Genomic DNA, 27,182 nt, shown 5'->3' on the forward strand with positions numbered 1-27,182 from the left:
TCTTTAGAGTAGATCAAAATGTCGTCAATAAAAACAAAGACAAACTTATCCAAATATGGCCAAAAGATCCTTTTCATTAGATCCATAAACACAGCAGGTGCATTTGTCAGCCCAAACGGCATGGCAAGAAATTCATAATGGCCATACCTCATTTTGAAAGCTGTCTTGGATACATCCGAGTCTTTAACTTGCAATTGATAATAGCCAGACCTCAAGTCTATCTTGGAGAATACGTGGCTCCTCTCACCTTGGCAAAGGATAATTATTCTTGATAGTCACCTTATTCAGTTGCCGATAATCGATACATAACCTCATCAAACCATCTTTCTTCTTTATGAACAACACAGGGGCACTCCAAGGTGATAAACTTGGCCTTGCGAATCCTTTATCCATCAACTCTTGCAACTGTGCTTTTAACTCCTTCAACTCAGTAGGTGCCATTCTGTACGGGGCAATAGAAATGGGAGACGTCTCTGGCACCAACTAAATACCAAACTCTATCTCCCTTTTAGGAGGTAATCCGGGTAATTACTCCAGAAACACATCTGGATACTTACATACTATCGGCACAGACTCAATCTTCAATTCAATTTACTTAGTGTTCATCACAAATGCAAGGTAAGCTTCGTATCCTTTCCTCATATATCTCTGGGCAACCATTGCTGCAATTACAGCCAGTACCGAACCCAATTCTCTTGATTTGAGCAGTAGAATCTTACCATTCGGACATTTCAACTTAGTATACTTACTACCACAATTCACAATTACATCATGAAGGGCTAACCAATATATACCAAGTATTACATCAAATTCATCAAATGGTAACAAGATAAGGTTAGCCGGAAAACAATGACCTTGAATCGTCAAAGAACAATTCTTACAGACTTTATCAACTAGGATTGATTTGCCTAGTGGGTTCGATACTCTAATGATGAATTCTGTTGGTTCAACAGATATGTTCATACTAGACTCCAATCTCATGTAGATATATGAATGCGTCAACTCTGGGTCAATTAAAGCAACAACACTGGTATTAAAAAGAGAGAAAGTACCCGTAATAACATCAGGAGTAGAGGCTTCCTCTCGAGCACGTATCGCATATGTTCTTGCCGGGGCTCAAACCTCTGGTTTTGTAGCGCCCTTCATCTCGACTCGACTGCCACTAGCACTCCCAGGGTATCTCGGAGGTCTACCTCGTGGAATGGGAGCATTCGTCTTCTGAGTTAATTCTTCATTTTTTTCAGCTCGTTTCGAGCAATCTCTAAGAAAATGATCAAGAGAACCACATCTGAAACATGCGCCGCTGTTCTTTCGGCATTCTCCGAAGTGAAATTTTTTGAAACTCTTCCACTTCGATTTTTTATTGTCTACACTCCCCACGCTAGTTCCTATTGGGGAGGAGGACTTTTGACCTCATCGCTTAGAGCTTCTTGATCTACCCGAATATCTCACTGACGAAGTGGAGCGTTCATACAGGCTCCTGGCTTTCTTCATAGAGAACGAGAGTGTCTTACCGCTAGACCTCTTACCCTTAACTCGAGCTTCTCACTTAGCTTGTTTCTTTCATTATTGAGTTCCTCGACCTTCTTGGCTCGATCGGCCAATGCGGCAAACTCCTGTATTTCCAAGATCCTAATCAACAACTTGATGTCCTCATTCAAACCTTCCTCGAAGCGTTTACACATTTCTGATTCCGTTTGGACCCATTTAGTTGCATACTGACTTAGTCATACGAACTTTCTCTATTATTCCACTATAGTTCTGTTTCCTTGTTTTAGTTCCAGGAAATCCTTTCGCTTCGAGTCCAAAAACCGTTGGCTAATATATTTCTTCCTAAACTCTGCTTGGAAGAAATCCCAAGAAATATTTTCCTTTGGCACTACCGAGGATACGGTCTTCCACCAATTGTATGTAATGTCCTTCAAAAGGGAGACATCACACTTCAAACATTCCTCGGGTGTGCATGACAAATCATCTAGCACCCTCGTAGTGTTCTCGAGCTAGGACTCGGCTCTTTCAACGTCATCATCAACTTTCGCTCTAAATTCCTCAGCCCCATACTTCCTAAGCTTAGCTACAGGGGCGTTACCAATTCTCACTGGTGCCATTCCTCGTGGTACATCCTCGTCAGGTTGGTTAGGGGCGGGGAGGTCTTGGTATAGTGGGGTGATTTCTTATATAATTCCCAAACCATTCATCCATCATATCAAAGAAGGCAGCTCGAGCCTCTTCTCGGCCTTCTGACATCAGCCTTCTACTACTACTAGATATAGCTCGTTGTACGGAAGCTGAAGCATGGCTCTCGGCTCCCTCGGACTCATCTTGTGCTTGATTGGAAGACATTTACTATATTCAAAACAATTTAAACAATTAGAAGACGTCACACTATCAGCATTCAAATAATGGCATGTATAGCGAACCTTTAACATCCTCTACAGTAGTCCTAGAATTGACTAAACCGTAGCTCTGATACCAATAAATGTAACACCCTTTACCTGTATCTGGCGCCGGGATAGGGTTCGAGGCATTACTGAAACTTTTCATTTAAAACATGCTGACTCGACTCACCAAGTTTAGCTCCAAACTGGAACTTACAAGCATTCACATCTCGTCCTTTAAATGGGCCTCTGAGGCCTTATATATACATAGAGACGATTCGGGTTAGGACAAGGAACATTCCATAACATTAGAAAAATTTCCTTATTTAGAAGTGTCACACGCCCGTGCATGAGGGGCCGTGTGATCACCCACGCCCATGTGGTCTAAAGCACATCCATGTCTTTAACCCGTGGGCAACACTGACTTTTAGACATGGCCAAGGCACACGCCCATGGGCTCACCTCGTGTCTAAAACTTGAGCATTCTGTTAAATTTACACGGCCCAGACACACACCCGTGTACTAATTTGACTTAAAGTTTTAAGTGCAGGGGACACACGGCCGTACCACAGGCCCATGGGGATAGGCCGTGTGTCACACACGGCATAGACACACGCCCGTGTGTTTAACCATGTAGACTTTAATAGGCTATTTACCAAGCCTTTAATCACCACTTTCTACTTCTTTTTCTTAAAAGATACCAAATTCAAAGTAAAACATGATTATACACTTGTAAATGATCTTGATGAAATTAGTTGTATGGAAACCTCATATCATTGGTTTCATTCAAAAAGGTTATTTCCCATCTAGTATTTATGGGTTCTTATGTTATTGTAACACATTCAAAACTTGGCTTATTTTTGAACTCATTGCCACTTAAGCAACCCATCATAATGGAGCATAAACATGCATATAAAGGCAGGTCATAGCCTAATTTCAAATATGCCAATTTCCATGGTCTTGTACAAAAAAATGAATGCATCTTTACATGCCTTCATTTGCTAATTCAAATGACTCATATGACAAAATATTCAAAGCCCTATACATGCCATTAACAAAATAGAAGTGTCTTTATACCAAAGCTTGACTAGTTGATAGTGTGTTGACTCTCCAATCGTCTTCCAATCTTTATGAGTCCTCGAGCTCTGTAAAATAGGGAAAAAAGAGGGGGTAAGCATTTTCCTACTTAGTAAGCTCAAATAACCAGAAAGTAAACTTACCAAGTAATTAGCATACATCCATATTTAATTCATTAAATCATCCATTATGAAATGATTTCCTATCACATGCACCCAATCAATGAGTTAGTCACATAATCATGTATCATATAATCTAACTAGATGAGCTCATCATTCAACATTTCATTCATATATGTATATCCCATGTTAGTATCGTTGACTTTCTAGGAAGTCTCGATGGAATACCCATTATCCGTCAATTCATAGGAATGATCATTCCATATATGCACTCCCGCGAACCTCACATCATATAACAGGATTACTAGTCCAGGCTAAATCCCACATAACATGAACTCGTAAGGTGATGTCGAGGTTACTAGTCCAGGCTAAATCTCTTATAGCGACAACACCCTTAATGAGCTCGGATCTGAATTACCAGTCCAGGCTAAATTCAGACCCTAATCAGATTACCCGTCCGGGCTAAATCTATAATGCATATATATTCTTCGGGAGGCTCGATCATTCAAGGAACACCCGTCCAGGCTAGATCCTTTTCATAATTGAGATCAACGGATTACCTATCCGGGTTAAATCCTTACTGCAACACATGCAGGATCTCGTTACACATCAATCAGGGTTTATCCATCGAATCCCCTTTATCAACCTCAACCGAGATGATTATCAACAAGTTATTACCAAAGATACATTTCATGCATCTTCATACTATCAATAAATGGAAATTTCATGCATTCATAAATCATACAATTATGCGTATTAGGGGTTTACTTTAAGTTATCCGAACTAACCTGGTATTCTTTTCGGGATTGTGTTTCGGTTATTCTGAAACCTTGCGTTTACCACGATCGACCTCCGGAACTTGTTCCTCGAGGTCTATAACAGCAAAATTAACTCATTAATACCCCACATAATAGATTTCAAGTTTAATATCCACCCCCGATTCAATTGACCATTTTGCCCCTAACCTTTGATATTTTTACAATTTAGTCCCTAAGCTCGTATAATGAAACACATGAAATTTCTATCTTACCCAAGTGTAACCGTACATTTTTCTCTCTTATGGTAACCCAAATTTTTCATTATCTTCCCCATTTCTACCACATATTTACATCTTTTGCAAAATAGTCCCTATAAGGGTTTCTCATGAAAACTAACTTGGAAAAGATGCTTAACACACATTAATCTTTCATATTCCTCCATAATCCATCAAAATACCAATAATTCATGCATGGGTAAATTTTTGAACATAAACTCTAGCATGAAATATGGGTAGAAATAGGAAGAGCAAGCTACCGGGATTTCAAAAATACAAAAAACATGAAAAACGGGGCTTGGGAGCACTTACTATTTAGCTTGGAAAGCTTGAAAACCCTACCTATGGTGACCCTTGAAATTAGGCTGGATGAAGGAGAAAATGAGCTGATTTTGGTTCATTTTTTCCCATTTTATTTCATTACAAAGCTTAATGACCAGAATGCCCTTATGCCCTTTCCTTAAAATTTCATCCATGCAAGCCTATTTTTGTCCAAAAATTTAGAATTTGGGCAAATTACTATCCAAGACCTACTAATTCATAATCTAAAGCAATTTCATACAAATTGCTTCTAGAATCCAAGTTTTGTAATTTATTGAATTTAGTCCCTAATTTCCAATTGGACACCTTATGTTTAGAATTTATTCATGAAACTTTAACACATGCATATACTCATATTCTAGACCTCATAATAATCATAAAATAAATATTTTGGTGTCAGATTTGTGGTCCCGAAACTACTATTCCGACTAGGCTCTATTTCAGGATGTTACATATTGTCCCTTAAATGAACCCTCAAGGTCTAATTTATACATTAGAAACAAGTCGGGACTAAATTGAAAAATTATAGAATTTTTTTTGTGAAATTTCAAAAAAATTTCCTAGATATAGGGGAGACACGGCCGTGTGCCACACAACTAAATTACACGCCCGTGTCCTAGGCCGTGTAGGCATTCGATGTGAGGCACACGGCCGTGTCCCAGCCCTTGTCCATACCCGTGTAACTTTTTGACTTATGTCACATAGCCAGCCACACGCCAATGTACTAGGCCATGTGGACAATTTAATTTTTGAAAATTAAGTGCAGGTGACACACGGCCAAACCACACGCCCGTGTCTCTACCCCGTGTAGACAAAATAATGCCATTTTTAAGCCTTATTTCTCACCCAAACTTGTCTTCCACCTACATAAATATTCCAATATATTCACCAACCAATTCAAGGCATATGAATCAAGCCAATGATCAAGTTTTATGCATGACATATTTTCTCATGCTTTCAAGTATTCATCTTACCTTTTTAATCATATACTTTCCCAAACATAATTATACCTAAAATACTAATCCAAGCATAATCACATACCAAACATAATATAATCTCATGCATATATACATTAAACATACTACTACTAGAAATTTTAATAGCTAATTACAGCCAAAACATTTACATACCCTCATTAGTCAGTATTAGCCTATACATGCCATTTTACTAAAATAAGTTCTCTATTTATACCAAAACGAGCTGGAGGATAGTGTGATGATATTCCAACCGATTTTCTAACCTCTATGAGCTTCCAAGCACTATAAAACAAAGAAAAGAAAACCCAATAAGTATTTAATACTTAGTAAGTTCGTATAACAGGAATTTAAATTACCAATTATGTTCAATTTAAGTGATCATGTAGATAACATGCATCCCAACAAATTGACCAATTGCCTAATCACATATGCTCAATCAAGCAAGTTAGTCACTTTTCAAATAATAAAGATGAGCTCATCATTTAACACTCCATGTATTTCTTGTTGAACTTTATGAAACATCGATGGACATCTAGTAGTGTAGTACACATGTAGTGTATAATTCTATAACCCATCAATTCATATTTAGGAGTGTTCATAAGAACACTTAAACCGGAAGCACTCTCTCAAGTCGTATAACAGGATGCTCATGTGAGCCATGTAACAAGAAGCTTATCTGGGCTAAATCATGAAGCTCATAAGAGCTATAAATAGGAAGCTCACAAAGAAATTTTAATCATGAAGCTCGAGATAGAGTTACAGAGCATTACCGAACATATCTCTTAAACAATCATACTTTTCATATTCATTTCTCATATCCAAACAAAAGCCATTTAAATTCAGTCATATAGTCACTAACATGAGCCCTCGAGGCTTAAAACAAGCATTAAAAGTGGTTCAGGACTAAATCGAGTACATAAGAAATTCTTAGAAAAATAAGGAAAATTTTCAAAGTGTAGAGGACACACGGCCGTGTGTCTCACACGGCCAAAAGACGCGCCTATGTTACAGGCCGTGTGGACATTCAAAATGGTATCACATGGCCGTGTCCCAGCCTATGTCTGACCCCGTGTAACTCACTGACCTAGGTCACCGGGCCAAACCACACGCCCGTGTGCCACGTCGTGTACCCTTCAAAGTGGCCACACACACCCGTGTGCCAAGCCAATGCTAGGCTGTGTGAAAACTTAAGGGTATACTGACTTGTGCGACACGACCGAGCCATGCACCTGTGTGTTAGAACGTGTGAAGCTACTAACTTGATTTCTAAAGAAATATTAGGGGACACACGACCGTGTCACCTGACACACGGCCGAGACACACACCCATGTCTCTACCCATGTGGACAAAAATAGGCCATTTTCCAAGCCTTATTTCTCACCCAATGTGTTACCAACCTACACATACTAAAAAGCATATGACCATATCATCAATAGGCATTCAAACCAACCACAACAAAGTTTATATCATACAATTTCATTACCATCAATTCTAAGTTCATAGGCATTTCAAATGATCATATTAAAACATGCCAAAATCACCTCCAAAAACTACCTAAATGGTCAATTGCATATATGCACTATCATGTCTAAAACTTAGCATGCGAATACATTCTCAATTTCAATCATTTGCTACCTTAAATACCAATCCACAATGAGACATTCACATAGTAATTATAAACCACATATGAAAGGGTCATTTGCACCTATTTACATATCAAAACATATGCCATTGTCAAGCTACATCAATGGCTAAAACATAACAAACCATATAGGTTTCCATTAGGCAAATAACCTATACATGCCATATAACCAAAATTCATTAAATCCAAAAGTACCAAAATAAGGGCTCAATAGTGTGATGCAATCTCTGACAACTTCCAAAACGAGCGAGCTTCTGAATCACTACAAAACACGAAAAAGTAAACAAAGTAAGCAATTGAGCTTAGTAAGTTCGTATAACTACAAATATAACTTACCAATCAACCACAATTAAGCAAGTAATTTAAATCATAATGGAATTCAATTTAGTCTTATTAGCTTAACATATAACCACCAACAAAGTTAATTATGAAATCACTAATCTCATAGATTCAATTTTTACATGATTTACGTACATACCTGTACTTGTTCATATTAACCTCATACATTCTTAGAACATAACCGTGCCTATTGAACCATTTGGAATAATATCACATACTCGGGTATCTTGCACACTAAGTGCTAATAATGATCGAAACCATCTTTATCTCATATCCCATATATATATGCTCACTCTCGAGCTATCACTAGGTCTCCTCACACAAGCTAATGGCCAAGACGTAGCTACATGGTGCTGCCCGCACAGGCTGATGAGCAACTACAACACATGCCGAAAAACTCAACCATTGGTAGAACATATGAGACCAGCACCCAAATTGCAGAAACCCCTAATGACATGTCATTTGTATCCTATCTATTCCTAAGGTTCAACTGGGATCCATAAGTCACCGAAACTTCGTTGAGTATTTTCGTGGAGTCCTATCATCATGAATATAATAATAAAGCATTTAAAACACATATAATTTAATGCTTATTAACATACAGACTTACCTCGAACTCATATGAAGGGAAGCGACCATTCAGTTCAAAACTTTATCTTTTCCCTGATCTAATTCCAAACGTGGCTTTTCTTAATCTATATAATCATATTTAACTACTTTAAGTCTCATTCTATTCAATTCAATCCAAAAATTCATGTTATGGAAAAAATACTATTTTGCCCCTATAGATTTAACTTTTTTACAATTTAGTCCATAGCTCATAAAAATGCAAATTCATGCAATTTAATCGACACCCATGTTAGCCGAATTTCATCTATGTTCATAGCAGCCCACACATTTCATTATTTCACACATTTCACCACAAAATTTTCACATTTTACAAATAAATCCTTATTTGACATTTTCAACCAAAATCACTTACCTAATAGCAAGATGAAGTTGCTGAAAGCTTAAGCACAAAAATGGCTTCCCAAAACCTAATTTTTTGTTGAATAATGACGAATAAAGATGATAGCTTGGCTTTTTTTTATTTAATTAATCATTTATTTACCATTTTACTATTATAACCTTTAAAAACATTCATAATTTCACTTATACCAAGCCATCACATTCCACTATCAATATAAATGGGCTAATTACCATATAAGGATGTTCACTTTAAAGTTCTATAGCTATTAGACACCTTTAGCTATTAGAACACAACTTTTGCACTTTACACGATTTAGTCCTTTTTATCAAATTAAACATACAAACGTTAAAATTTCTTAACGAATTTTTTATACACTCATACTATCATGCTCCAGACCTAAAAATTATATTAAAATAATTATTTCCACTTTAGATTTACGGTCTCGAAACCGCTATTCCAATTTCACTAAAAACGGACTGTTACAACTCTCCCACTTAGGAATTTCCGTCCCCTAAAATCTTACCAAAAAATAGGTTAAGGTAATGTTTCCTCATAGCTTCCTCGGGTTCCCATGTAGCCTCTTCAATACCATGACATTGCCTAAGAACTTTCACTAAAGTTATGCTTTTGTTTCTTAACTCTTTAATCTCTCGGGCCAAAAATTTGATCGGTTCTTCGCTATACGACATGTTGAGCTAAATTTCAACTTCTTCTGGAGAAATTATATATGAAGGATCTGATTTGTACTATTTTAACATGGATACATTAAACACATTATGAATCTTTTCCAACTCTAACGGTAATTTAAGTCAATATGCCACTGGCCCTATTCTTTGAATAATCTCATATAGCCCAATAAATCGCGAACTCAATTTCCATTTGCAACAAAATCAAAGAATCTTCTTCCACGGTGATACTTTTAGAAATAATCTGTCATCGATTTGAAATTCAATATCCTTACATTTCAAATCTAGATACGATTTCTGTCGATCCGAAACTGTTTTCAAACTATCACGAATTACTTTCACTTTCTATTCAGTTTTTCTGATCAAATCAACCCCATGAATCTTTTTCTCACTAAGCTCGGTTTAGTACAACAGAGTTTGGCATTTACAACCATATAAATCTTCATACGGTGCCATCTTTATGCTCGACTGAAAACCATTCTTATACACAAATTCAACCAAAGGTAAATATTTTTCCTAGTTGCTTCAAACTTTAAAACACAACAATGAAGCATATCTTCAAGAATTTGAATCACTCTCTCAGACAGACCATCGATTTGAGGATGAAATGCAGTGCAAAAATGTAGCCGTGTACCCAAAGCTTCTTGCAATTTCTTCCAAAATTGTGATGTAAACCGCGGATCTCTATCCGAAACAATGGAGACCGGCACTCCGTGCAATATGAAAATCTCTGAAATGTACAATTCAGCTAACCTATCAAGTGAAAAATTTGTACGTACAAAAATGAAATGTGCAGATTTTGTCAAACGATCAACAACAACCCAGATAATAGGTAACACCACTAACCCGTACCCGTCGTGGGAACAGGGCTTCAGACCATTACCAGAACATTCAAAACATTTTTCCATTAAACTACTATTCATTTACCGAGATCATCTATAACATCCCTTAATCGGGCCCTCGAGGCCCAATACAAGCATTAGAATTGAATCGAGACTTAATCACCTCTAAGAATTTTTCACGAAATTACAAAATTTTTCCAAGGTGCAGGGCTCACACGCCCGTGTGGTCCAAGGGACACGCCAGTGCTAAAGGTCATTTTTGACCCTGTGTAACTCTCTGACTTGCACACAGGGCCATGCCACATGCTCATATGCTAGGCTATGTGGTTAATTAATTCAATTTGAAATTAGGTGCAAGTTTCATATGGCCAAGACACATGCCCGTATGCCATACGACTGAGACACACGCTCGTGTCTCTACCCGTGTGCTCAATTTTGAGCATTTTATTTCTCAAAATTAAGGTGCAGGGGACACACGGCCTAATCACATACCCGTGCTGCCAGGCTGTGTGTCACAAAGGTCTAGACACACACCCGTATGTATGCTTGTGTGGACAAAATGAAGCCATTTCTAGCTTCATTTCTCACCCAAAATTTCACCCAAGACCTATACTTGAAACACACATCCAATACCAACCAATTCAAGTATTTAAAGTAGGCAAATTCATCATTTAACAAGGCATACCATTACATGCATAGGTGGTTATAAATTTACCTTGGATTAACTTAGGCAATAGCAACCTTTGATAACATATTAATAACATCACATGTATGTATATATATATCATAATAATCTACGTAGTCATACCAAAATGAACCATTACTAGCCATTCCAATGGCTAGGTTACAAAATAACATTATCAAGCTACAAATGGTCAAGTTGTCCTATACATGCCATTATACCAAAATGATTTTACTAAGTATACCCAAAATTACTAATTGATAGTTTAACGATGCTCCAATGATCTTCCAACCTTCATGAGCTTCTGAGCACTATAAAGCAGGGAAAAATAAACAGAGTAAGCATTACATGCTTAGTATGTAATATCTCGAATTAGGGCCTAAACAAAAAAATGGTTTTGAAACCACAAATCTGAGGTAAAAATATTCCTATCGATAAAGTTTTAAGGACTACTGTGTGATTTAATAACTGTGTGAAAAATATCAACGAGAAATTTTACCGATAAGGTGTCAATTGAGTTATTAGGACTAAATTACAATTAGTGAAAAACATGTGTTCTAGTTGATTAATGGGGCTTAAATGTGATGGGATTTAAAATTTGAAGTCTTTATTTAGTAATTTTACCATTATATGTCATTATGGATAAAAATGGACATAGGAGGGATAAAATATCAAGGTTTCAATGGAAGGGCATTTTGGTCCATTAGTTATTAAAAGAATAAAAAGGGAAAAATAGTAAAAAATTTTGTCCATCTTCATCCTCTTTGGCCAAATTTTACAAGAAGCCATAGCCAGTGTTTCTTTCATTTTTCTAGCTCAAAATAAGCTCATCCTAGACTCGTTTTTAATGTTCTTTATATTTTTGAAATCCTCGTAGCTCAATTTAGCTATTTCTACCCTTAATTTGAGCTAGCTTTCATGTTAAAAAATATACCCATGAATGACATGCTTGTGTTTTGATGTCTAATGGAAGAATATGAAAGTTTGATATGTGATAAACAACTTTTACTAGGTAGTTTTTGGTGGAATTTATAAAAAGGACTTAATTGTAAAAGTTGTAAAAACCATGTGTAAATGTGTGAATAAATGAGAAATGTGGGTTGGTATAAGAGAGAAAATGATTTGGCTAGGTTGAATAATGAGAAAAATGGGTACTTTTCATTTTACGAGCCTATGGGTAATTTCATAATTTTATGAAGCTTTAAGGGCAAAATTGTAATTTTACCATAGTGTGATTTTTGGACTGAATTGAATAGTGTGTGTATTAAATGAGTTAAATGTGCTATTTTAGACTAAAAGGGATAAGGAATAGACCTTGACCGAGGAAAAGGCAAGGTTGTGGATTAAGTCGCAAATAGTCACATTTTATACCGAGGTAAGTTGTGTGTAAGTAATGCAACATGTAACACCCCAAACCCGACCCAGTCGTTATGGCAAGATCTGACGTGTCACATGGACTTACGACTTAGTATGCATTCGTTGGTTTAAGTGATTGGGGTGGTCTTTGTAAAAACAGCGGTTGAATGAAAAGCCGGTTTATCAATCTTTAGGCTATCCATTTGTTGTGCTTGTTGAGTCTTGGAAAACGTTCATTAATTTTGAAAACCCGCGCAGCCTAACACTAGCAGTTTCAACATAGTATAAATATAATCAGAAAATAAAACCATAGCGGAAAAAGAAATTTAAATAGCAGCCTTATTACAACTTAAAACCCAAAATTAAATCAGAATATAAAATAATAAAAATAAACTAACTTAGAAAAACCAACTTTACAGATGATGTGGCCATTCTGAATCCCCCACAGCTCCAAGCCCACTATGGTTGGGGATTTCCTGTAGAGATGAAAATAAAGGGTGAGTTCGGTAAACTCGATGTGTAACATAACCCAACCATAGCCCAAAACAAATCAAACCTCGAGTCGACTTATCGAGCCTTGGCCCAAGATCTAAATCGAATGAAACCCATAGGCCCATAGCGAGATCTGAACAAATATATCATGAATGCGAAATCCCAACCCGAGCCATCCATAACACCTGTATCAGCCTTACACCATGTGAGGAGACTACTCGACCCACCTAACTGCTACACAACACAGAATTGCAGCGAGGTCGCCGGATATTGTGACGAAGTCACTGTATCAGATATATGTGGCGAGGCCACGGATTGCAAATGAGGTCGCCAAAACACTTCCTCCATAAATATAAACCCATGTCCCATGCAACAGAAATAATATGTCATGGCATACGTATACAGAAACAGAACATCATGCTTTTCAGAAAAAAATAACCCTAGGGGTAAAATCGTAATTTTGCATGCATAAGGGTATTTCAATAATTATTACCTATTGCTAAGGTTTCATGCTCATTCTAACGTTTACCAAGTAATCAGAAGTACTTACCTCGTCTTTTTACCAAAGTGGGCCCGTTGGCCCATTGGCCCATTTTTGGCCCATTAAGCCCAAAAATACCGTTTTGCATGAAAATGCACACTCTGCACTCTAATCATCCAAATGCACCATATTCATTAACAACTGTCTCACGAAGGCCAGACGTCATGAGTTCACAAAATACCAACGTTTCGGTATTTCGGCTTTTACATATTCAATCTAAGGGAGGGTGTCATTTACACACCTGGTTGATGACGATTGATGACGATATCTCTCACGCGATAATCCTATTAGGAGACTACATTTAATCCGCGCTCCAAACACTCTTAGCTGACGCCTAACCCAAACGAGCACGTCATAAAGCGAAAGGTATCAGCCAAGAAGGGTATGCCTACTCTCCTCATGGTTTGCTCTATTTAAAGCCAATTGCATCACCTGTTCATAAAATTAAAATTCCGAAGACTACCACGAATTTAACTTAAGTTTGGGCCTTCCAAAGGCCCACTAACCTACTAAAATATATATTTTAACCAACCAGAACACACACAAATTTTAAAAATCATAGATACACAGAAAACCCAAAAATTGAGGCGTTACACAACAATTCCATTATTATGAGTTTAATAATTGATATTCTATGATATATGTATGATTGTCCTAATGAAATTAGTTTGTAACGATTTAATGGAAGTTTGGTGATAGCTTTTTATCTTGGAAGTCCCGGGTGACCCTGAGGGATACTTAGGATTCAAATATCATGACACCACGATTAACGAGATCGCATGTAAGACCATGTCTGGGACATGGCATCAGCATTCGAGATGAGAGTCAGTGTAAGACCATGTCTGGGACATGGCATCAGTGTTGATATGTGTGCCAGTGTAAAACCATATATGGGATATGACATCAGTATCGATATGTGATTTCATGTAAGACAATATCTAGGATATGGCGTTGAGATGAGATTTTGTGTAAGACCATGTCTCAGACATGGCATCGATATGAGGTCTTGTATAAGACCATGTCTGGGACATGGTATCGGCACTGACATGAGACTTCGTATAAGACCATATCTGGGATATGGCATCGATATGTAGACCCATGTAAGACCATGTCGGGGACATGGCTTTGGCATTCTACTTGGTGTATGATGTAACAGCCCGATTTTGGGCCTAGTCGAAACGGTGGTTTCAGAACCAATAACCCGAGGTCAGAAAAATTATTTTTAATATTATTTTATGTGTGACGGAATGCTTATAAAGGTGCATGAAAATTTTGGCGATTTAATTTTAGTGTTTGTGAGCTTAATTGCGAAAAAAGACTAAATCGCATAAAGTGCAAAAGTCTTATTTTGATAGCTAAGGGTGTCAAGTAGCTAGAGAACCTAAATTGGAAGTCTTTAAAGGGCAATTAGACTTTTTAAAGAAGCATGGTTGGCCATAGGAGACAAAGATGGTCAAAAAGTCAAAATTTGGTGGGTTTGGTGACTATATTGACTAAAATAAAAATAAAATAAAGAGAAAAGATATCATCTTTTTCCCTTTCTTCTTCCCCACAAAAAATGGCACCAAACAAGGGGGTTTTAATAGCTTAAGCTTTTAGCCACTTAGTTCTCTTGCAAGTAAGCGATTTTGATGACTTTTCTTGATGATTTTTACACTTTTGGGACCCTTGTAGCATGAATTAGCTAATGGGGGACTATTTTACAAAATGGTTAAAAATCTAGGGTTTTTCCATGAGAGCATTGATGTTGTTTGCTGAATTTTTATGGAAGAAAATGAGTTTTGGTTGTGTAAGAAACAACTTTTTTGAAAGAAGTTTGCATGAGAACACCTAAAAAGGGTTATTTTGTAAAGTTCTAAAATAAGTTGTAAATGTGTGAAATAATTGAAATTGTGAGTTGCTATAGTTATAAAAAGAATTCGGCTAGGCTTGGTAAAGGAGGAAATTTGATAAAAATCGATTTATGAGCCTAAGGGCAAAATCATAACTTTTGTAAAGTCTAAGGGCAAAATTGTCATTTTTCCAAATTGTGAATTATAGGATGTTTTAATAATGTAATGATTAAATGATTGAATTTAATCATGTTAGATCAACAAAATCGAGATTTGGCTTAAATCGAAAAGTACAAGGTTATGGACTAAAATGGAGTAATTGGCCGAAATTTACATTCGAGGCAAGTTCATATGATAATAATAGTGCAATGTTATGTTTTAATTATAATTCTTTACTATTATTGCATATATTGTATGATTTACTATTTTTGGAAAAGTTGATGAAATGGTGTATATGATGTGGAAATATCACATGGAAGAATATTACATGAAATGCAAGAAAATGATGATCAATGACAAGTGATATATGCAATATGTGATATATGTTATGTAAATTCTTACAAGTTTATTTTCTATTTGAGTTATGCCTTATTATGCTATGAAAGGGCCATTGATACTATGGATAGTGAGATCGACACTTCTAGTAAGTTCAACAGAGATGGAGTATCGAAAAATCCCGTCTGAACCTTAGGAATAGTCTAGGGTACAAGTGACATGTCACTAGGAATTAAGAAATCAGAACTTGTTGAGTTAGTCCAATTTCGTGATATAATGAGGCATTTGAGCTCGTTGAGTCGGTCCTAGTTCATTACGGATGCGTGTAACAGCCCAATTTAGACCCTAATCACAATGGTGGTTTCGGGACCATGAATTCGAGTCAAAAAAATATTTAAAAATTATTTTCTGTGTTTATTTTGTGTGAATTTATATATGTGAAATTTTCGTGATTTAATTTTGTCGTTTAGGTATCTGATTAAATAAAAGGACTTAATCGCGTAAATTGAAAATTTGGTAGTTTAATATATAAAGGGTCGAATTGTTAGTGGCTTTCTAAATTGAAGGATTTATGTTTTAAAAATCCTATTATTCTATTGGTTGGACGGTAATAGACATGTGTTATATGATTTTTATATTATATCATTAAGGTTAACTTAGTAAACTAATAATTTAACTAATATAATATAACATATATCATGAAAAAACATTAGTGTTCATACTTTTCTTCATTGTCGAAATAAAAAGAAAAAGAACTAGGGTTTGGCTTCATTCAAGCTCAATCAAGGTAAGAGTTTAGCTTGATTTTTGATAATTTCTACATTTTTGAGATCGTTGCTTTGAGTACTACAAAACCCATCCTTGAATTGTTGATTTTGGTGAATATTTTGAGTTATGCCATTGTTGAGAGCTTGTGATTTTTGTTGTTTGATGATGAAATATGAAAGATATGTTTTAGATTAACATGTTTTGTATTGGAGTTTTTGATGATTTTGAGTAATTAGGACTAAATTGCAAAAATAATAATTTGAGGGACTAAAATGTGAAATAAATGAATTATATGGGTTTGTATAGACATTAGTAAAATTCAACCCAACATGAGTATTTTGAAATTTTGTATATTTTGTGTTTTGTGTAATAGGGACTAAATTGTAAAAATTGTAAATGTCAGGGGTAAAATGGTAATTTTTCCATTTATGTGTTTTTGGACTAATTGGATGAAAATATGTTTGAATGAGCATAATTTGAATATGTTTAGATCAAGAACCAAAGAAATCAGATTTGGATAGGGGAAAAATGAAAGTTGTCGACTAGCAGCCCTAACTCATTTTATAACGTCCGAGGTAAGTTTATAAGCAAATAGACATGTTTTATTGTAGATAAATGCCAAATATATATGCTGGTATGGAAAATATGAATTTATATATTCTATTGCCGAATGTGAAAAAGCTTGGTAACCATGTTCAAGCATTCGTTTCGACCGCGTTACGACGTCCGAAAGCCCCGTATGAACCTTAGGAATAGTTAGGATACATATGTCATGACATAGGATTCCAATATATGTGTGCGAGTAAGACCATGGCATCGATATGTGATTCTGATATGTGTTTTTCGAGTAAGACCCTGTCTGGGACAGTGGCATCGATATGTGGCTACATGTAAGACCACGTCTGGGACGTTGGCATTGTACGATATATGTGTGATTATCCGAGTGTCCTATCCAATTCTGAATGGTTCATCAAGCAAAGGTAAACTGTGCACAGATGTGTAATACGAGTTAAATGGCCAAGTATGAATTAGTTTGTTGGCTATTAGTAATAAGGTAAGTATGTACTTGATATTTGTTCTATTCATGTGCAATTGATAATGATGAATTTAAGTGAGATTGGCATGTGTATTCGGCTCTGTGGCTATATAAGTTGAGTTTTAATGAAATGATTCATAATTATGTGCAAGTGTGTGTGACCATGTATAATTGGCCTTATAGGTGATATATATATGTGATGCTATGATATGATTTTCGAGCTTATGTATAAAAGCATACGTAGGCATGATTTTATTATAACTAGTTGTTTTTGGGAAGCTGATTATTTATATGTTTAAATGACCATGCGAGCATTCGGCTAAGTAAGAAGTATATGTACTTGTTGTTATATCTTGATTCTCAAACTTGTGTAAAAGTATATGTGTATTGGATAATGTAAAGACATTTTGGTTGGAAAGTTGAATGGTAATAGGTCAATTTGATTATTTGAATATTCGGCCAAGATAGTATTCATGTACAAAAGTGTACATATATATTATTTACAAATTATAAGTTTGAGACTAAATGGGATATGGTTACTATAAATATTGGTTAGCCTAATTAAGTTGAATATTTTGTTAGGTTAATTATTTGCTTATGACTTACTAAGCTATAATAGCTTACTGTGTGTATATTTGTTTCTGTTTTATAGATTTTGGATTCAAGTTACAAACTCAGGGATCGTCAGCAAAGCCAATCACACTATCGACCACCTTCTGTATTTTATAAGTTGAGATTTTGGTACTATGGCATGTATAGGCTGGAACATATTTTTGGAAATGTTGAATTTGGTTATGTAATTAAAGCCATGCGAATATGGCTTGCTATTTATGTTTGGATTTAGTTTTATGGGTGCTTAGTTTTAAGGTTTAGTAAGTTTGGTTTTGATATTTTGGTTATGCTTGATAGTGGTTTAAATTTGTTTAGTTAAAGTGAGTAGTACTATGAATGGATGATGATTGTGGTAAGTATTTCATGCATTGAAAATGGCTTTAACCTTAGGTTCGAATTCAGTTTTGGTTGAGTCATTGTCTAAGTCTATTTGATTATTATGCAGTATGTCATTGTTGATCATTTTTGTGTTATTTTAGAAATGTATCTAAGTATATAAAGCTTGTGAAGGTACTTTGTGTTTAGCTATATGTTTCCATTGGATGTTAATTAAGCTAAGGTAGGTTATGAGCTGTTAGGTAAAAATCAAGACATATGCATGGTTTGAATTGAGTGTCCATTTATGGACCATATTAATGATATGAATGACATTCAAATTGTTGTTTGATAAGTAAGACAAAATTGGGATTTAGATTTATATAAGGATATATATGTGTACTTGGTAATTGGTCATGTTTTTTAGTTGAGTTTTTAAATGTTTTCATGTATAAATATATGTCCTTGTAATATGGTTGATATGTATATATCCATGGCAATATAAATTCATTAGGTATTTATAAATTATTAAATATGTATAAATGAATTGAGTTAGCCAAGTAGACATAGAATTGAAATGGGTTATTTATAACCAAATGTTTATTATTAAATTGTGTTAATAGGCAAACATATATATTACACATAGATTAACACATTAATGCCGCATATATGAATGAAAGGGTTAGTAATGAAATTTAGTTCAATTGATAAATAACTTGTGTATATGCATGACTTATTTAAGAATAAAAATATTGGTTTAATATTCCATAATGAAATTATTGATATGTTATATGTTCTGTATATGTATTGAATCATTTGGATATATATATATATTTTGGATTATGTTTTATTCAAGCTATGTGGTGAATGATAACAAAAATTATGATTAGATATTAGATTAAATCATAAGCATTAAAGTGATTTAAATCTTGAATTGCAACGACGTAATATTCACAAGTGTAATACGGTTGTTAAATATATATGATTATGACTTGAATTAATATGAAAATATTCAGAGCTCTTCTTTCGTTTAGTAATGCCTCATAACCCCATTCCGGTGACGGATACGGGTTAGGGGTTTTACAATGCAAGCATCCAAACTCGTTGAATTGATCCGAGTTCATAATGGATGCGGTATAAGTAATTGGGTTTCGGGCAATGGTCTCGTGCGTCTTGCCGATGGCTAGGTAATCTTTGAGTTGGTCGGATACCTGACAGCTTGTGTGAGCAGCCCGTGTAGCTACACCTTGACCTATAGCTTTTATGAGAAAACCCGTGAGTAGCTCTATTGTAAGCGTTACATGTTCTGAGGTAGCTTTGCCAACGTATGTATATGTGGCACTTATGTGCAAGTTTTCTGCGTATCCAATAGTATTTTGAGGGTACAACGGGTAATACAATAGATGAGATGAAAGTCCCGAGGAGGGCATGTTAAACAGGTATGGTTATATGATATATTACGATAGTAAAGGTATGTACACTAAGCTTATGGTTATTGAGACTTTGAAATGTTGAGACATCGTGAGCTAAGATGTATGAATTATGATTATAAATTTTGTTGCAATATCATGTTAACTTATATTGTGCATTTGAACATGGAATTCATGAAATGGTGAGTTCATGATTAGTCGAAAGTGAACTTATGATAGTTGTCATTTTATTGCACCAAAACAGTGTTGGACAACAGCAGTTATATGAATTTGAAAATCCACCAAAAATTGTGGAAATTGAGTTAGAGGCTGAATAAAATATGAAATTAAAGATTAATGAGTCTAGTTTCACATAAAAGAAATGATGTAAGCAAAAGAGTTTCATAGTATGAAATATTTAAATTGTTGTGACATAGAGTTAGAATGATTTTGAAATCCCCTGTTCTGATTTGAGAAAATAATTGGAAATTGTAAAAAAAAATAGTTATAGATTATAATTTATATGCTTAGAATTCGTAATGAGTCTATTTTCAAGGGAAATAGATGGGAATGTCATCTGAGTCCCGTATTATGAGATAATTATTTTTTAGTGAAGAGGGGTCAGAACTGTCAGATAGCAAAAATGGGGTAACTTTAAGGAATAAACTGTACTTATTGGCTAGACCAAAAATTCTGAAAATTTTATGGTAAGAAGATATGTGAGTATAGTTTTATGAAAAATTTCTGGATCTTTATTTTGAGTTCTGTAGCTCCAGATATAAATAATTTAGTCACTATGACTGGAGAAAATAGCTTGACTAGAACTTAAGTAAAAATGCAAATAGGGTTGTATTATCTTGAGAAGCAAGTTGATAAATTGCTTATTATTTTCATACGGTCTTACTAAGTTATAAAGCTTACCCTCTCCTTTTCATTTCTTTAGTGTTGACAGGTTAGCTCGGGGTTGGAGATCGTCAGAGGCAGCATCATGCTATCAAGCCATCACCTTTGGAGTATTGACATATGTGTATTAAGCACCTTCAAGTGAGTGGCATGTATAGGGAATTAGTTATTATGATAGATGTTGTTACAATTAGCCAAATGTATTGGCTTATATTGAGTCATTGTATATAGCCATGAGATGTGGCTTATAATGATTGTGGTTTGTAAGCCTAGTTATTCATGATAAGTTCTACAGCTTGAGATGCGATGATATTTTTATGCTTGTGGGACATGCATGATTGGTGTTAAGACATGTGTGCATGATAAGTTCTTCATGACCAATAAAAATGGTTATAGCCATGAAGTAATTGTATGGTATAGAAATAAGACGATGATGTTTGAACATGAATGCTTAATGTTTAATTAAGGTCACTTGACAAGGTCAACGAATATGGATTAATGTGTCTAGGCTTGATATTATATGAGTATGTGAAACTTGTGAATGATAGCATGTTAAAGCTAAGAATACACCTTAGTAAAGTCTACTAAATCATTAAAATGATGCCATGATGTATAAATTTGAAGTGTGCAAAGATGTAAGGGATTAATGGTAACAAAAGGCTTGGAAAATAGCCTAAATGTTAGCCACATGGGTAGAGACACGACCTGTGTCCCAGCCGTGTGGATGACAAGGCCTAGTACACGGGTGTGTGGCTTGGCCGTGTGGTTAAATTTTGGTTGCTGACATCATAGTCAGAGAGTTACATGGCCTGAGGACATGGGGGTGTCCTGGGCACACGGGTGTGTCCCTGTGCTCACACGGGCATATGACCCTGTTTCATGGAAAGAAATTTTATAAGTTTTCTCAAAAATTTCTAAGGTTCTCAGTTTAGTCTCTGACTACTTTCAATGCATGTTTAGTTCTCAAAAATTCTAAGGTTCTCAGTTTAGTCTCTGACTACTTTCAATGCATGTTTAGGGCATCATAGGCCTGTGTATGGGACATTATGCATGTTTATGAAAAGTTTTGAATTAAAAAAAAATTGTATGGTTCAGTTTTTACATGTATGTATATGTTTAAGTCCAGTAATGCCTCGTACCTTGTCTCGACATTGGACACGGGTAAGGGGTGTTATATATGATGATTCTGAATGTCCTTTAGTATTTCGGGTAATTCAACGGGCCATTCAAGATTATGATTAAGAAGTGGGGTAGAATGAGTAAGAATGTATGGTACAGGTATGTACGTAAACCTCATGAGTATTGGACTCGATTCATGTTGGGAAATTTGGTATGTGTATGAAAGAGTAAGATAAGCATGATGTTCAAATACACTTATTATCAATTCTCAATGTGTTCATTATGAATATTATGATCATGTAGTGGTAATTGATAGTATGTTTAATCCATGAGTTTCATGACCTATGTTGTTTATTATTTGTACATGACTTACTAAGCTATATACTTACCTCTCTCTCTCTTTCCTTTTTCTTTTGGCATCGTCAAGCTTGCTCGGGGATCGTGAACGTCAAAGCTCAAGTCACACTATCAACAAATCTTTTGGGGTATAATTGGTTTATTACATTTAAGTATGGCATGTATAGGGGATTTAGTATTTTGTTATATGTGTCATATTTGTTAGCAAAAGTGAAGGCTCATTTTAGTAAATTATTCCATTTTGTATAAGGCCATGAAATATGGCTCATATTGATTATTGGTTGAAATCCCTAAATATTAATACATGCATGAGATGTGTTAGTACCCTTGTGGTGTGTGCCACATTGGTTGTAAATAATGATTGATAAAATGTGGAATTTATACTTGATGGATAAATGATGTCAATTGGCATGGCCACCATATTAATAAAGGTAAAGAAATGGATTGAATGAACTTAACAAGTCAATGAGTCCTAATTAGGTATACTTGATATGAATTTATCATGCATGAGTTAAAGTTATGGATGTATAAGTAACCCTTTTATGCCATGATAATCACTATTGGCATATGAGTTTGTGTAGGCATTGTTAAGGGTGACAAGAGGGCTTGGAAAATAGCCTCAAAGTTGTCCACATGGGCAGACACACGGGCATGTGTCTAGGTCATCATGACACACAGTCATCCCCATGGGTGTGTCGTCCGGCCGTGTGTTCCTTGCACCTTAGTTTTGCAAGTCAGTATGCATGGTAGTAAACACACGGGCAGAGATATAGCCGTGTGTCTTAGCCATGTGGAGGACACGACCTCAAGACATGGGCGTGTACTCAGGCCGTGTGAAGTCTGCACCTTAAATGCGAAAATTAAATTCACCACACGGCCTGACACATGATTTTGTGACTTGGCTGTGTGATCCTTAATTGATGTTGACGTCATAAACAGAGAGTTACACGGCCTTGACACACGGGCGTGTCTAGGACATATGGGCGTGTCTGTAACAGCCCGGTTTAGACCCTAGTCAGAATAGTGGTTTTGGGACCACATATTCGAGTTAGAAAAAATATTTATATATTATTTTTTGTGTTTATAGTATGTGTTAAAGAATGTGTGAAAGTTTCGTATGAAAATTTAATCGTTTGTGTGCTTAATTTTGATAAAAGGACCTAACCGCATAAAATGTAAAAGTGGCCTTCTATTTGTTAAAATGTCTATTTGTTATGTCTTTATAATTTAGAGGTCCTTATGTTGTTATTTGACCATTGAACATATGAGTGGACATTAATGGCCTTAATATAATGGTTTATTAATGTTTTAATGCAAGGGTAAAATGGTAAAATGTATATTAATATTAATTAAAATAAAAATAAAAGCATGAAATTAGCCATTTTTTTCATGCCATTGCCGAAAATCAAAAGAAAGAAAGCCAATGTTGTGGTTTTAGGGTTCGGCTAAGAGATTTGATGATTTTGTGATAATTTCTATGTTTTTGTGATCATTTCTTAGTGTTCTATCAAGCCCATGTATCAATTCCTGAAATTGTTGATGATTTTGAGTTGAGCCATTAATGAAATTATGAGTTTTATGAAGTTTGATGATAGTATATGGAAGCTGGATGTTGGGTTAATATATTTTGTCTTTGAATTTTTGATGAATTTGAGTAATTTGGACTAAATTGTAAAAAGGAGATTTTGAGAGACTAAAATGTGAAATAAATGGAATATATGTCTTATATGAACTCTATGAACATTCAACCTAACATGTGTAAAAGTGGATTTTTTGTATTTTGTGATTTTGTAAATTAAGGACTAAATTCTCAAAATGTGTAAATGTGAGGGCTAATTTGTAAAATGACCTATATATGGATTGAATTGAATGATTTTTTGAGTAAAAGGGTTAATTTTGAATACATATAGATCAAGGAAAGAGGAATTCATATTTAGATCGAGGGAAATGGAAGGTTATTGAGTAAACGATCTGATTCGTCAATTCCAAGTACGAGGTAAGTTTGTATGTGATAAATGATGTAACAATTTATGTTTAATTGCTTTGATAATGCATAAATTGTATATATTTGATTATGGTTTGTACAAGATGATAAATCAACTACATTGGCACTAAGTGTGCGATTCAAAATAGATTCGGCTATAAATAGCACTAAGTATGTGAATTCAAATAGCTTTGGCTATATGAGGCACTAACTGTGTGATACAGAGAAAATTTCGATTATTTGAGATGGTACTAAGTGTACAGGATTGTTACAGCTTCGGCTAACTATTAAAGCACTAGGTGTACGAATTCTTAAAGCATGGAAAGACATTCGAATGAATTAATGTATTTGAACGAGAGTTGTGACAGCCCTAAAACGACCCTAGACGGAAAGTGGTTTCGGGACCACAAACCCGAGTTATAAAAATAATTAATTGTTATATTTTATGCTTACTATGTGTGTGCATGCATATGTGGAAGTTTCATTCTCTAATTTTACCAATTGTATGAGAAATTATTAAATAGGGATCAAGGTGAAACATGGTGAAAAATGATAGGCTAAATTGTAATGGCTTATTTGTGCATGTAGACACAAAGGTGGACTTGCATGTCAATATTGCCCAAATTATTCTATAGTGGCGGCCAAGATGGGTGTGATGGGCAAGGAAAACATGTCCTAGACATGTTGGCCTAGTGCATGATGTAAGGGAGAATAAAGAAATGAAATTGGAAAAAAAAAGGAATATGATGAAAACAAAAGAAAAAAAAAGTGTCCATTCTCTCATTTTTCTTTGCATGGCCGAATGTACTAAGAAGAAAGGGGGGGAAAGCTTGAGAAAATCAGCCATGGGAGCTTACTAGACTAAGGTGTTTTGATACAAGAAGGTATGTTTTATGCCACTCTTGAAAATGCATGCATAGTTTGGAGGATTGGTTCAAATTTTTCCTTGAATCTTGGATCGAAACTAAGTTGTTAGGTGAGTTAAATTTCGGCCAAGAATGTTGTATTTCCTAATTAGTGTTTTGATGTTGTTGTGATGAAAGCATGGAGATGAGTGGGTTCGAATGTTTAACAAAAAGGAGATTTTTGTGTCATTGAGTTCTTGTTGTTATGTGTGTATGTGCATGAGTATTCGGGCATGCTATAAAATTGATGTTGCAAAATGATTTAATGCTTAATGTGATATATAATAGTACTTGTGAATGAGCTTGAGAGCACCTAAATTATTAGTTGGAAGTGCCGAATGTAGTCTTGGATGAATTTTAAAGAACAAAGAAATTTTTGGGTGACTAGAGGTCAAGGACATTCGGCCAAAGGCTTGTGTGCTAGCAAAATTTGGCCTAGATGGGATAAATGTTAAGTGTTAAATGCAATGGAAATGCTAGATTAATGTTGCACATTCGGCTATATTTAGGCATGTTTATGATCTCATTTAGACGATTAGACATAAAAAGGGTGGTAATGAGGTTGAAAATTGTTGAATGGCTAGTTGGGTAGTGAATGTAGCATTCGGCCATATGAGGTAAAAATGGGTCAAATGTTCGTGAAATAAAACTTTGTGAATTGATGAATTAATGATGATAGTATTGTTGATGTCATGTATATATGTATAAATATTTGGCAAGACGGTTAAACTAGTTAATTTATTGATTAGCTCAAGAAGCTAGAGGGGGAGAATCAAGCAAAAGCAAAGGAAAGAACATCGAATAGCCGAGTTGGAACCATTTTACCCAACACAAAGTAAGTCATTAAGCACATATGTTTGATATTGCTTAAATGATTGTAAAATCTATGCAATTGTGTTTAATGGGATGATATATATATATAAATGAAAATGTATGTGTATGGAGTGATGACATTTGTTGAAATGTGTAGAAAGTTTACTTTCGGCACTAAGTGTCTTGAACATACGTGTGTACGGTGATTTAGATTGGCACTAAGTGTGCGTGCTGGAAATATATGGCACTAAGTGTGCATGTTGGAAATATATGGCACTAAGGTGCATGCTGGAAATATACTGACCTTTGGGTGTGCGAGCTCGAAGGGTATGGCACTATGTGCGGGCTTAAATCGCATGGCACTAAGTGTGCGAAATCGAGTATTAAGCACTCGTAGTGCGCATATATATATATATATATATATATATCACCGATCGAAAAATTATATGGAGGTGTGTCTCCATCGAGTTGAGTATGGACAGCGGATCGGGTAAGTACCTTGAGCTCATGACGAATAGGAAATACGTTCATGCTCGGGGTTGAGCTTGGTAAGCTTTAGATCTATGTGATGATTGCAATTGTATGATTGTGGTGTGAATGAGTTGGTGTGTAAAGTGCCTCAAATATCTTATTGTATAGAATATGAAATGTGGATGTATGACTTGGTATGAGATTGAACCGAAAGGTCCGAGGATTTATGGTATAGTTTCGATATGGATGAGTACCCAGCTTCGTTATTGTTTCATGTTGTGATAACTTTATCAATGGATGGTTGTTGAATGCTTAAGACTTACTGAGTTATAAACTCACTCGGTGTTTTCTTGTCACCCATTTTAGGTCTTTTGGACTCGTATTGTTGCGTGCTCGGAACCGTTGTTGAAGTCATCACACCGGCTGGAAATCTTTTGGTATTGTCTTCGTTGTTGAAGAACATTTGGCATGTATAGGCTATTTTGTTTTGTTGAATTGTGGGTTGTAAACTTTAAGCCATGCGAAAATGGCCTATGTGGTCGGTTGAGTGTGATTCTAAAACCTATAGTCACAAGTCTTAGAAACCTTAATTTTGATAAGGTGGCCATAGCTTGTATTATGTATGATGAATTATAGTTGGCCATGGAAGAATTATGAAATAGTCATTGTTTGCTTTAGTAACAGATGCTGCCAGCAGCAGTGAGGTGA

Source organism: Gossypium arboreum, chromosome 6, assembly GCF_025698485.1.
Source record: "Gossypium arboreum isolate Shixiya-1 chromosome 6, ASM2569848v2, whole genome shotgun sequence".
Taxonomy (NCBI): Eukaryota; Viridiplantae; Streptophyta; class Magnoliopsida; order Malvales; family Malvaceae; genus Gossypium; species Gossypium arboreum.